Source organism: Scyliorhinus torazame, chromosome 5 (assembly GCF_047496885.1).
Source record: "Scyliorhinus torazame isolate Kashiwa2021f chromosome 5, sScyTor2.1, whole genome shotgun sequence".
Taxonomy (NCBI): domain Eukaryota; kingdom Metazoa; phylum Chordata; class Chondrichthyes; order Carcharhiniformes; family Scyliorhinidae; genus Scyliorhinus; species Scyliorhinus torazame.
Genome location: NC_092711.1, coordinates 116,747,205 through 116,760,579, shown reverse-complemented (window position 1 = coordinate 116,760,579; position 13,375 = coordinate 116,747,205). Strand labels below are relative to the sequence as shown.

General features: G+C 48.1%; 1 protein-coding gene across 2 annotated transcripts in view; it reads left to right on the top strand.

Annotated features, from left to right (window-relative positions):
* Window positions 1–13,054, top strand: part of LOC140421694 (uncharacterized) — a 56,251-nt gene extending 43,197 nt beyond the window's left edge. For both annotated transcript variants that reach the window (XR_011947014.1, XR_011947013.1), the window contains one exon: window positions 12,504–13,054. The gene's annotated coding sequence lies outside the window, so the exon portion shown is untranslated. The remainder of the gene's footprint in view (window positions 1–12,503) is intronic.
* The last annotated feature ends 321 nt before the right edge of the window (window positions 13,055–13,375 follow it).

Below are 13,375 nucleotides of genomic sequence, written 5' to 3'. Positions count from 1 at the left end.
ATGGGCTGAAGTTAGAAACAGGAAAGGAGAGGTCACCCTGTTGGGAGTTTTTTATAGACCTCCTAATAGTTCTAGGGATGTAGAGGAAAGGATGGCGAAGATGATTCTGGATATGAGCGAAAGTAACAGGGTAGTTATTATGGGAGACTTTAACTTTCCAAATATTGACTGGAAAAGATATAGTTCGAGTACAATAGATGGGTCATTTTTTGTACAGTGTGTGCAGGAGGGTTTCCTGAAACAATATGTTGACAGGCCAACAAGAGGCGAGGCCACGTTGGATTTGGTTTTGGGTAATGAACCAGGCCAGGTGTTAGATTTGGAGGTAGGAGAGCACTTTGGGGACAGTGACCACAATTTGGTGACGTTTACCTTAATGATGGAAAGGGATAAGTATACACCGCAGGGCAAGAGTTATAGCTGGGGGAAGGGCAATTATGATGCCATTAGACGTGACTTGGGGGGGATAAGGTGGAGAAGTAGGCTGCAAGTGTTGGGCACACTGGATAAGTGGGGCTTGTTCAAGGATCAGCTACTGCGTGTTCTTGATAAGTATGTACCGGTCAGACAGGGAGGAAGGCGTCGAGCGAGGGAACCGTGGTTTACCAAGGAAGTGGAATCTCTTGTTAAGAGGAAGAAGGAGGCCTATGTGAAGATGAAGTGTGAAGTTTCGGTTGGGGCGATGGATAGTTACAAGGTAGCGAGGAAGGATCTGAAGAGAGAGCTAAGACGAGCAAGGAGGGGACATGAGAAGTATTTGGCAGGAAGGATCAAGGAAAACCCAAAAGCTTTCTATAGGTATGTCAGGATAAGCGAATGACTAGGGAAAGAGTAGGACCAGTCAAGGACAGGGATGGGAAATTGTGTGTGGAGTCTGAAGAGATAGGCGAGATACTAAATGAATATTTTTCGTCAGTATTCACTCAGGAAAAAGATAATGTTGTGGAGGAGAATGCTGAGCCCCAGGCTAATAGAATAGATGGCATTGAGGTACGTAGGGAAGAGGTGTTGGCAATTCTGGACAGGCTGAAAATAGATAAGTCCCCGGGACCTGATGGGATTTATCCTAGGATTCTCTGGGAGGCCAGGGAAGAGATTGCTGGACCTTTGGCTTTGATTTTTATGTCATCATTGGCTACAGGAATAGTGCCAGAGAACTGGAGGACAGCAAATGTGGTCCCTTTGTTCAAAAAGGGGAGCAGAGACAACCCCGGCAACTATAGATCGGTGAGCCTCACGTCTGTAGTGGGTAAAGTCTTGGAGGGGATTATAAGAGACAAGATTTATAATCATCTAGATAGGAATAATATGATCAGGGATAGTCAGCATGGCTTTGTGAAGGGTAGGTCATGCCTCACAAACCTTATCGAGTTCTTTGAGAAGGTGACTGAACAGGTAGACGAGTGTAGAGCAGTTGATATATGGATTTCAGCAAAGCGTTTGATAAGGTTCCCCACGGTAGGCTATTGCAAAAAATACGAAGGCTGGGGATTGAGGGTGATTTAGAGATGTGGATCAGAAATTGGCTCGCTGAAAGAAGACAGAGGGTGGTGGTTGATGGGAAATGTTCAGAATGGACTACAGTCACAAGTGGAGTACCACAAGGATCTGTTCTGGGGCCGTTGCTGTTTGTCATTTTTATCAATGACCTAGAGGAAGGCGCAGAAGGGTGGGTGAGTAAATTTGCAGACGATACTAAAGTCGGTGGTGTTGTCGATAGGGTGGAAGGATGTAGCAGGTTACAGAGGGATATAGATAAGCTGCAGAGCTGGGCTGAGAGGTGGCAAATGGAGTTTAATGTAGAGAAGTGTGAGGTGATTCACTTTGGAAGGAATAACATGAATGCGGAATATTTGGCTAATGGTAAAGTTCTTGAAAGTGTGGATGAGCAGAGGGATCTAGGTATCCATGTACATAGATCCCTGAAAGTTGCCACCCAGGTTGATAGGGTTGTGAAGCAGGCCTATGGAGTGTGGGCCTTTATTGGTAGAGGGATTGAGTTCCGGAGTCGGGAGGTCATGTTGCAGCTGTACAGAACTCTGGTACGGCCGCATTTGGAGTATTGCGTACAGTTCTGGTCACCGCATTATAGGAAGGACGTGGAGGCTTTGGAGCGGGTGCAGAGGAGATTTACCAGGATGTTGCCTGGTATGGAGGGAAAATCTTATGAGGAAAGGCTGATGGACTTGAGGTTGTTTTCGTTGGAGAGAAGAAGGTTAAGAGGAGACTTAATAGAGGCATACAAAATGATCAGGGGGTTGGATAGGGTGGACAGTGAGAGCCTTCTCCCGCGGATGGATATGGCTGGCACGAGGGGACATAACTTTAAACTGAGGGGTAATAGATATAGGACAGAGGTCAGAGCTAGGTTCTTTACGCAAAGAGTAATGAGGCCGTGGAATGCCCTACCTGCTACAGTAGTGAACTCGCCAACATTGAGGGCATTTAAAAGTTTATTGGATAAACATATGGATGATAATGGCATAGTGTAGGTTAGATGGCTTTTGTTTCGGTGCAACATCGTGGGCCGAAGGGCCTGTACTGCGCTGTATTCTATGTTCTATGTTCTATTATTATTATTGTCACAAATAGGCTTACATTAACTCTGCAATGAAGTTACTGTGAAAAGCCCCTGGTCGCCACACTGGTGTGTGTTCGGGTACACAGGTAGAATTCAGACTGTCCAATTCACCTAACAAGTACATCTTTGAGGACTTGTGGGAGGAAACCGGAGCACCCGGAGGAAACCCATGCAGACACGGGAAGAATCTGAACAGACAGTGACCCAAGTGGGATTTGAACACGGGACCCTGGTGCTATGAAGCAACAGTGCTAACCACTGTGACACCATCAGGGAAATATTACCAGACAGACCCATTGGATCAGACAGAGAGAAAATCATACTGAATCATAGAATTTACAGTGCAGAAGGAGGCCATTCGCCCATCGAGCCTGCACTGGTCCTTGGAAAGAGCACCCTACTTAAGCCCATGCCTCCACCCTATCCCCGTAACCCAGTAACTCCACCTAACTTTTTTTTGGACACTAAGGGGCAATTTAGCACAGCCAATCCACCTAACCACATCTTTGGACAGCGAGTGAAAACTGGGACACCCGGAGGGAACCCACAAAGACATGGGGAGAATGTACAAACTCCACACAGTCACCCAAGGCCAGAATAGCTGAAACATCAACACACTGTTCCTGGTAGTTGATGGTACAGTGGTTCAATAAATATAATCAGTGGATTAAAAGGGTGTGTAATATAGAATAAAAGCAGAAAATGCTAAATTAACTCAACAGGTCTGGCAGCATCATAGAATCCCTGCAGTGCAGAAGGAGGCTATTCGGCCATCGAGCTTCCACCAATACTACAAAAGAGCACCCCACTCAGGTGCACTTCCCCCACCCTTTCCCTGTAACCCCACTTCACCTTTGGACACTAAGGGGCAATTTAGCACAGCCAATCCACCAAGGTCCCACAAACAGAAATGTGACTGTGACCAGAGAATCTGTTCAGTGATGTTTGTTGAGGGATAAATATTAAGCAGTAAACCAGGGCGAACCCCCCTGCTCTTTGGAATAACATTATGGAAACTTTTACACCCAACTGAGAGCAGATGGGGCCAGAGTTGAAGATCTGATCTGGAAGACGGGACCTTTGACAGTGCAGTGCTCCCTCAGGACTGCATCAGATCATCAACCTGGATTTGATGCTCATGTTTCTGGAGGTGGATTTGAACCCACAACCTGCTGACTTTAGAGATAAGAATGCAACCACTGAGCCACACTAACACCTGTAAATTAAAATGGGAAGAATGTCAATTGATATATGAAGGTCTGATGATCAACCCGAAGGAATATGAGAAAATGCAATGCTTAAAAATAATATAGAGAAGTTAAAGCAGAAGTCTCTCAAAGGGTTAACAGCAGCAAAAGGTTTCAGACTGCAGACAGTTATTATCACACAGGCTTTGAGATAACACCTCGCAACAACTCGTGCTGTAACCCAATACCTTTCTTAAAGTTAGAGAAATTCTAGCAAAGTTAAATTTTAAGTTACATAAAGGGAACAAGTCCCTTTGATAGAAGGTAATTATTTTAGCAAGCAATTGATTGGAGTTGCCAGAGTCTTAAATTTGAATTACTTGAAATAATGTTTATTTGTGAAAGATAGAAATTTAATGACACGAGTTAAAAGTGGAAATCTGGATATAACAGTTGCCTTTGCTATGGTACAATTTCTTCCCAAAAAGCAACCAACACTTTTGTAAAATAGTAAAATAGAAAGAATGTCATTTGAAACATTTGAAAGGAATATGACAAAGTGCAATGTTTAAAAATGATAAGGGGTTAAAAAACTGAAATACAACAAAATAATTAGCAGGAAGCTTCCCTGCCAGTGATCTGACAAGCTAAGGTCAGATGTATCACTCTTTAGGTAAAAGTCTGACAAGCTAAGGTCATGTTAACACCACATTAAAAAGAGGTGTACTTACGCTTCAGCAGAATTAAACATATGTTAAGAAATTGACAAAATATATATATCAATAAGCAGAAGATATTACTTCAGGAGAACGCCATGTAAACAGTAAGGCTGCTAGAAGGGTAATAAATACCCTGAATCGCTAATTACCAGCATGAGCTTTTACAGCTACTTCGGTGCATGGGGACTGCAGTACTGAGGAGCCGAACAGAGAATCTAAACTACTGAGAACACCCACAGATAAGAAGAGAGATTTGGAAGGGGGTCACAAAGGTCTGATCAACTCGAAAGGCACTCCAGAAGCAAGATCTTTTACTTCTTTGTAGATATAGGTTATACCAGGAATAACTTGAAATATTAGTTTGACCCTGAATAGCACCTACTTTTTTAAAAAAATATATATTTTTTTAATTGAAACTTTTTGGCCAACCATCACAGTACATTGTGTATCCTTTACACAGTAATATAACAGTATAAATAACAATGGCCTGTTTTATAAACAAAAAATAAATAATATCTAACAAAAAACGAAAACTAACTCTAAATGGCAACTGCCTCGTCTCAGATAAACACTCTCCAAAAATAAGATTTGACAGTCCAATATACAATTAACTATAGCAACAACCTATACATATACATATATATTAACGGACCTGAGAGTCCTTCTGGTTCCTCCCCCCCCCCCCCCCCCACCCCGGGCTGCTGCTGCTGCCTTCTTCTTTTCCATTCCCTCTATCATTCTGTGACGTATTCGACGAACGGTTGCCACCGCCTGGTGAACCCTTGAGCTGATCCCCTTAGGACGAACTTAATCCGTTCCAGCTTTATAAACCCTGCCATGTCATTTATCCAGGTCTCCACCCCCGGGGGCTTGGCTTCCTTCCACATCAACAGTATCCTGCACCGGGCTACTAGGGACGCAAAGGCCAAAACATCAGCCTCTCTCGCCTCCTGCACTCCCGGCTCTTCTTCAACCCCAAATATAGCCAACCCCCAGCTTGGTTCGACCCGGACCCCCACTACTTTCGAAAGCACCTTTGTCACCCCCACCCAAAACCCCTGCAGTGCCGGACATGACCAGAACATGTGGGTGTGATTTGCTGGGCTTCTCGAGCATCTCGCACACCTATCTTCCACCCCAAAAAATTTACTGAGCCGTGCTCCAGTCATATGCGCCCTGTGTAACACCTTAAATTGTATCAGGCTTAGCCTGGCACACGAGGACGATGAGTTTACCCTACTTAGGGCATCCGCCCACAGCCCCTCCTCAATCTCCTCCCCCAGCTCTTTTTCCCATTTCCCTTTCAGCTCATCTACCATAATCTCCCCCTCGTCCCTCATTTCCCTATATATATCTGACACCTTACCGTCCCCCACCCATGTCTTTGAGATCACTCTGTCCTGCACCTCCTGCGTCGGGAGCTGCGGGAATTCCCTCACCTGTTGCCTCGCAAAAGCCCTTAGTTGCATATACCGGAATGCATTCCCTTGGGGCAACCCATATTTCTCGGTCAGCGCTCCCAGACTTGCAAACTTCTCATCCACAAACAGATCTTTCAATTGTGTTACTCCTGCTCTTTGCCATATTCCAAATCCCCCATCCATTCTCCCCGGGGCAAACCTATGATTATTTCTTATCGGGGACCCCACCAAGGCTTCCGTCTTTCCCCTATGCCGTCTCCACTGTCCCCAAATTTTCAAAGTAGCCACCACCACCAGGCTTGTGGTGTATTTCTTCGGTGAGAGCGGCAATGGGGCCGTCACCATAGCTTGTAGACTAGTCCCCCTACAGGACGCCCTCTCCAGTCTCTTCCACGCCGCACCCTCCTCTTCTCCCATCCACTTACTCACCATTGAGATATTGGCGGCCCAGTAGTACCCACTTAGGCTCGGTAGTGCCAGCCCCCCCCCACCTATCCCTACTACACTGTAAAAATCCCTTCCTCACTCTCGGGGTCTTCCCGGCCCACACAAAACTCATGATACTCTTTTCAATCCTTTTGAAAAAAGCCTTCGTGATCGCCACCGGGAGGCACTGAAACACAAAGAGGAATCTCGGGAGGACTACCATTTTAACCGCCTGCACCCTCCCTGCCAATGACAGGGACACCATGTCCGATCTCTTGAAGTCCTCCTCCATTTGTTCCACCAACCGCGTTAAATTTAACCTATGCAATGTACCCCAATTCTTGGCTATCTGGATCCCCAAGTAACGAAAGTCCCTCGTTACCTTCCTCAACGGTAAATCCTCTATTTCTCTGCTCTGCGCCCCTGGATGCACCACAAACAACTCACTTTACCCCATGTTCAGTTTATATCCTGAAAATTCTCCAAACTCCCGAAGTGTCCACATTATCTCTGGCATCCCCTCCGCCGGGTCCGCTACATATAACAACAAATCATCCGCATACAGAGATACCCGGTGTTCTTCTCCTCCTCTGAGTACTCCCCTCCACTTCCTGGAACCCCTCAATGCTATTGCCAGGGGCTCAATCGCCAGTGCAAACAATAATGGGGACAGAGGGCATCCCTGCCTTGTCCCTCGATGGAGCCGAAAGTATGCAGATCCCTGTCCATTCGTGACCACACTCGCCATCGGGGCCCTATACAACAGCTGTACCCATCTAACATACTCATCTCCAAAACCAAATCTCCTCAGCACCTCCCACAAGTAATCCCACTCCACTCTATCAAATGCTTGCTCGGCATCCATCGCCACCACTATCTCCGCTTCCCCCTCTGGTGGGGGCATCATCATTACCCCTAGCAGCCTCCGTATATTCGTATTCAGCTGTCTCCCCTTCACAAACCCAGTTTGGTCCTCGTGGACCACCCCCGGGACACAGTCCTCTATCCTCATTGCCATTACCTTGGCCAGAATCTTAGCGTCTACATTTAGGAGGGAAATAGGTCTATAGGACCCGCATTGCAGCGGGTCCTTTTCCTTCTTTAGGAGAAGCGATATCGTTGCCTCAGACATAGTCGGGGGCAGCTGTCCCCTTTCCTTTGCCTCATTAAAGGTCCTCATCAGTAGCGGGGCGAGCAAGTCCACATATTTCCTATAAAATTCAACTGGAAATCCATCCGGTCCCAGAGCCTTCCCCGCCTGCATGCTCCTAATTCCTTTCACTACTTCCTCTATTTCGATCTGTGCTCCCAGTCCCACCCTCTCCTGCTCCTCCACCTTAGGAAATTCCAGCTGGTCCAGAAAGCCCATCATTCTCTCCCTCCCATCCAGGGATTGAGCTTCGTATAATCTTTTATAAAATGCCTTGAACACTCCATTCACTCTCTCCGCTCCCCGCTCCATCTCTCCTTCCTCATCCCTCACTCCCCCTATTTCCCTCGCTGCTCCCCTTTTCCTCAATTGGTGGGCCAGTAACCTGCTCGCCTTCTCCCCATATTCGTACTGTACACCCTGTGCCTTCCTCCACTATGCTTCTGCAGTACCCGTTGTCAGCAAGTCAAATTCTACGTGTAGCCTTTGCCTCTCCCTGTACAGTCCCTCCTCCGGTGCCTCCGCATATTGCCTGTCCATCCTCAGAAGTTCTTGCAGCAACCGCTCCCGTTCCCTACTCTCCTGCTTTCCTTCATGTGCCCTTATTGATATCAGCTCCGCTCTAACCACTGCCTTCAGCGCCTCCCAGACCACTCCCACCTGGACCTCCCCATTATCATTGAGTTCCAAGTACTTTTCAATGCACCCCCTCACCCTTAGACACACACCCTCATCTGACATTAATCCCATGTCCATTCCCCAGGGTGGGCGCCCTTCTGTTTCCTCCCCAATCTCCAAGTCCACCCAGTGTGGAGCGAGATCCGAAATGGCTATAGCCGTATACTCCGTTCCCCTCCGTTCGGGATCAACGCCCTTCCCAAAACGAAAAAGTCTATTCGCGAATAGACTTTGTGGACATAGGAGAAAAACGAAAACTCCTTACTCCTAGGTCTGCTAAATCTCCACTGGTCTACTCCTCCCATTTGCTCCATAAAATCTTTAAGCACCTTGGCTGCTGCCGGCCTCCTTCCAGTCCTGGACCTCGACCTGTCCAGCCCTGGTTCCAACACTGTATTGAAATCTCCCCCCATTACCAACTTTCCCACCTCTAGGTCCGGGATGCGTCCTAGCATACGCCTCATAAAATTGGCATCATCCCAGTTCGGGGCATATACGTTTACCAAAACCACCGTCTCCCCCTGTAATTTGCCACTCACCATCACGTATCTGCCCCCGCTATCCGCCACTATAGTCTTTGCCTCAAACATGACCTGCTTCCCCACTAATATAGCCACCCCCCTGTTTTTCACATCTAGCCCCGAATGAAACACCTGCCCCACCCATCCTTTGCATAGTCTAACCTGGTCTATCAGTTTCAAGTGCGTCTCCTGTAACATAACCACGTCTGCCTTAAGTTTCTTCAGGTGTGCGAGTACCCTTGCCCTTTTTATCGGCCCGTTCAGCCCTCTCACATTCCACGTGATCAGCCGGGTTGGGGGGCTTTTTACCACCCCCCTTGTCGATTAGCCATCCCCTTTTTCCAGCTCCTCCCCCGGTTCCCACGCAGCTGTATCTCCCCCAGGCGGTGCCCCCCCGCCCACCCCACCCCATACCAGCTCCCCCCTCTCCCCAGCAGCAGCAACCCAATAATTCCCCCCTCCCCCCCCCCGCCCCCCAGCTAGATCCCCCACTAGCGTAGTTACACCCCCCATGTTGCTCCCAGAAGTCAGCAAACTCTGGCCGACCTCGGCTTCCCCCCGTGACCTCGGCTCGCACCATGCGACGCCCCCTCCTTCCTGCTTCCCTATTCCCGCCATGATTATCATAGCGCGGGAACCAAGCCCGCGCTTCCCCCTTGGCCCCGCCCCCCAATGGCCAACGCCCCATCTCCTCCACCTCCTTTCCTCCCCCCACCACCACCTGTGGAAGAGAGAAAAGTTACCACATCGCAGGATTAATAACATAAAACTCCTCTTTCCCCCCTTTTTACCCCCCACTTCGCCCCCCATACTCGCCCCACCACTTTGTTTCAAACGTTCTTTTTAATAACCCGATCATTCCAATTTTTCTTCCATGATAAAAGTCCACGCCTCATCCGCCGTCTCAAAGTAGTGGTGCCTCCCTTGGTATGTGACCCACAGTCTTGCCGGTTGCAGCATCCCGAATTTTATCTTCTTTTTGTGAAGCACCGCCTTGGCCCGATTAAAGCTCGCCCTCCTTCTCGCCACCTCCGCACTCCAGTCTTGGTATACGCGGATCACCGCGTTCTCCCACTTACTGCTCCGAGTTTTCTTTGCCCATCTAAGGACCATCTCTCTATCCTTAAAACGGAGGAATCTCACCACTCTGGCTCTAGGAATTTCTCCTGCTCTCGGTCCTCGCGCCATCACTCGGTATGCTCCCTCCACCTCCAGTGGGCCCGCCGGGGCCTCCGCTCCCATTAACGAGTGCAGCATCGTGCTCGCATATGCCCCGACGTCCGCTCCCTCCGCACCTTCAGGAAGACCAAGAATCCTTAAGTTATTCCTCCTCGCGTTGTTCTCCAGCACCTCCAGTCTTTCCACACATCGTTTATGGTGTGCCTCGTGCATCTCCGTCTTCACCACCAGGCCCTGTATGTCGTCCTCATTCTCGGCAGCCTTTGCCTTCACGACCCGAAGCTCCCGCTCCTGGGTCTTTTGCTCATCCTTTAGCCCTTTGATCGCCTGTAATATCGGGGCCAATAGCTCTTTCTTCATTTCCTTTTTGAGTTCTTCCACACAGCATTTCAAGAACTCTTGTTGTTCAGGGCCCCATGTTAAACTGCCACCTTCCGACGCCATCTTGGTTTTTGCTTGCCTTCCTTGCCGCTGCTCTAAGGGATCCACTGCAATCCGGTCACTTTCCCCTCCTTTTTCCATCCGTATCCAGGGGGAATTCCCTTCTGGTTTACCGCACAGCGTTTTTAGCCGTTAAAATTGCCGTTGGGGCTCCTATAAAGAGCCCAAAAGTCCGTTCCACCGTGAGCTGCCGAAACATGCGACTTAGCTGGTCATCGCCGCCCCCGGAAGTCGAATAGCACCTACTTAAGTCTGCCTTAAGGAGTGAAACTCCTTGTACACCATTTAAAGAACCTTTTTGACTCTTTTTGGTTTAGGGGGAGATTTCAAAGAAAAGTGGTGATAGAAATACACATCATCATTACTCTGCATTATTTCAGTTCTCAGACCTTCCGCTACTCTAACGGACAAGTGTCCGGGAGTCACAGATTATCCAAAAAGGGGGTTGAAATCATAGGTGAATATAAAGCAGTTGATTAAGATGCAGCAGTTTAGATATAATGCATCAGCTAAATAGACAGAAAAGGCATGTGACCCTGGATCAGGTGGGAACAGTTTACTGGACCCACATCAGGGGAATGGTGATCTCTGTGGCTGGAGGTGACAGTCTCCTTGAATTCCCCCCCCCCCCCCCCTCTATCTGCGTGAGTTTCCTCCAACAGAGTGCTCTGGTTTCTGTCCATAGTTCAATGATGTGCAGGTTAGGTGGATTGGCTATGCTAAATTGCCCCTTAGGGTGGGGTTGCAGGAATAGGGCAGGGGATTGGGCCTAGTTAAATTGGTCTTTCAAAGGGTTGTTGGTGAAGTGATGGGCCGAATGGCCTCCTACAATTTTATGAATCTCTGAGTGGTACTTTTCAAATCACTGGATGGGATTCTCAGTGAACCAACATCATTTGCTCAGAGAGAGGAAGTTTGTGTTGCAGCTGATTAGAAGCAGCACAGATATTCTGCAGACACACAACCACATTCTCATACACAGAACCACAGACACACACACTAATACAGGAATACTTCCTGTCACATAGGTAGACAGCAACATCAACCTGACTAATACACAGGTTGACTTCCGGTTGCGGCTATGCTGAGCTAAGTCGCACGTTCGGCAGCTCCTGCCAGAAACGGACTTTTGGGCTCTTTTGAGGGGCCCCAGCGGCATTTGTTCGACGGTTCCCAGTGTGGGAAGGTGACAGTACGATTTCCCTGGCACTGTATGGATTGGACCAGGAGTGGAGCGGTGAAAAAAGTAATTTTGGTGCAGCGAAAAGTGCGAGGGAGGAAAGCCAAGATGGCGGCGGGTGGAGACCAGGCAGCGTAGGCGCAGTGGGGTCAAGAGCAGCAGGAGTTTCTCAAGCGCTGCTTAATGGAATTGAAAGCAGAGCTGCTGTAGCCGATGAAGGCTACGATCGGCAAGCTGGTCGAGACCCAGAAGGCCAAAGGGTCTGCGATCCGGGAGGTTCGGCAGAAGGCCTCGGAGAATGAGGACGAGATATTGGGCCTGGCGGTGAAGGCGGAGGCGCACGAGGTGCTGCATAAGAAATGGCAGGAGAAGTTCGAGGACATGGAGAATCAGACAAGGGCAGGAACACAACATTAGTGGAATTTAAAAACTCTGAGGTTTTTGTACGTGGTTTAGCTGCTTTGTGACACTGTACTCAATGTCCAGCAATAGACCCCGTCCTCCACACTGAGCGCGTTTATATTGAGATAACCATTTTATTTAGACTTGTTGGCAGCCGCCAGATATCGCCCTGAGATCTCCGCTTTCTTCATCGCCAATATGTTAATGATGATCAATTTCGGCGGCTGTGCTCCCAGAGCATGTGGTACATAGTCGAGTCTGTATATTCGCAATCGAAGCGCACTGAACCCTCTTCTGATGCGGATATTGTCACCGGTGACTGAGGTACTGGATCTGCGCACAGTCCGCCAATCATGCCGTTGGACACCGCCCCTCAGTTTCCCAATAAATGAAGCCTGCCCATGATCTGCATTTACTTTTCTCATGTTAGACTATAAGTGTTCATATACTTTAAAACTGCTGTGACTTCTGTGAAATTCCAAAGCAGGAACCATGTTCTCCCGATGTTCTTCACTTATCCTCTTGGTCTTGTTACCCAGTGAGTCTGTATTTTAATAGTCAGTGTCTGTCGCCAGGGTTTTCTTACAGACATTTAACAGATTCTGTAATGTGTTGCAGGAACCAATGGCAGATATGCAGTGTCCCAGAATCCCCCTGAATTAACCGTTCTGGAAGAACAGACCGTCACATTGGACTGCAGTTACTCGGCAGCTGGTTCTCGAAATCTGCTCTGGCACATCCAGTCTCCCGCAGAAGCACTCAGTTATTTATTCATTATATATAGCTCGGGAGATACGTCTGAAGATTTACCAGAAAGATTTTCTGCTGTTTGGCACAGCGGAAACAAAACGGTCACTTTAACTACCGCCAGTGCTCGTCTATCCGACAGCGCGGTGTATTTCTGTGCCATGGAGCCCACACTGCTGCAGGTCGAGGGGCTCTCGTACAAAAAACCCACACTGAGAGATCCAGTTACTGATCAGCAGAGGGCGCGCTCGCACTGATAGACAGAAACGAGTCGACAGCCTGTGGGGGTCTCAGAGCCATTAATAAAATAACAAAACACAACACTAAACAAAAACAATTGAGCAGGAACTGAATAATTATATTAATTACTTCTAACTAGGATCCATGCTGAAAATTAATTTCATAAATCAAAGTATGTTGTGTTCACTCGCATTCAGTCTTTTTGTGAGCTTCCCTGTCTGTCTGAATTCATGTGCAGTCCTTTCTCAATCGTCTCTCTCCGTTTCTGCGTCACTTTGACCACAGCCGGTGCACATTGTCTATTTGTTCAGAGTATATTGTTAGTTTAGACACCGTTGGTACAAAACGAATACATTTCACAGGCTATAATGAGGGGCGCGGGAATCACTGCAAGCTGGGACGGGGGGGGGGGGGGGGGATCGGAAAGAATTTTGCAGAACAACGAGAAAACAGTTCATTTACTGCAGCGATATCCAAGGACCAGTTATTAGAGAACGTTTTCA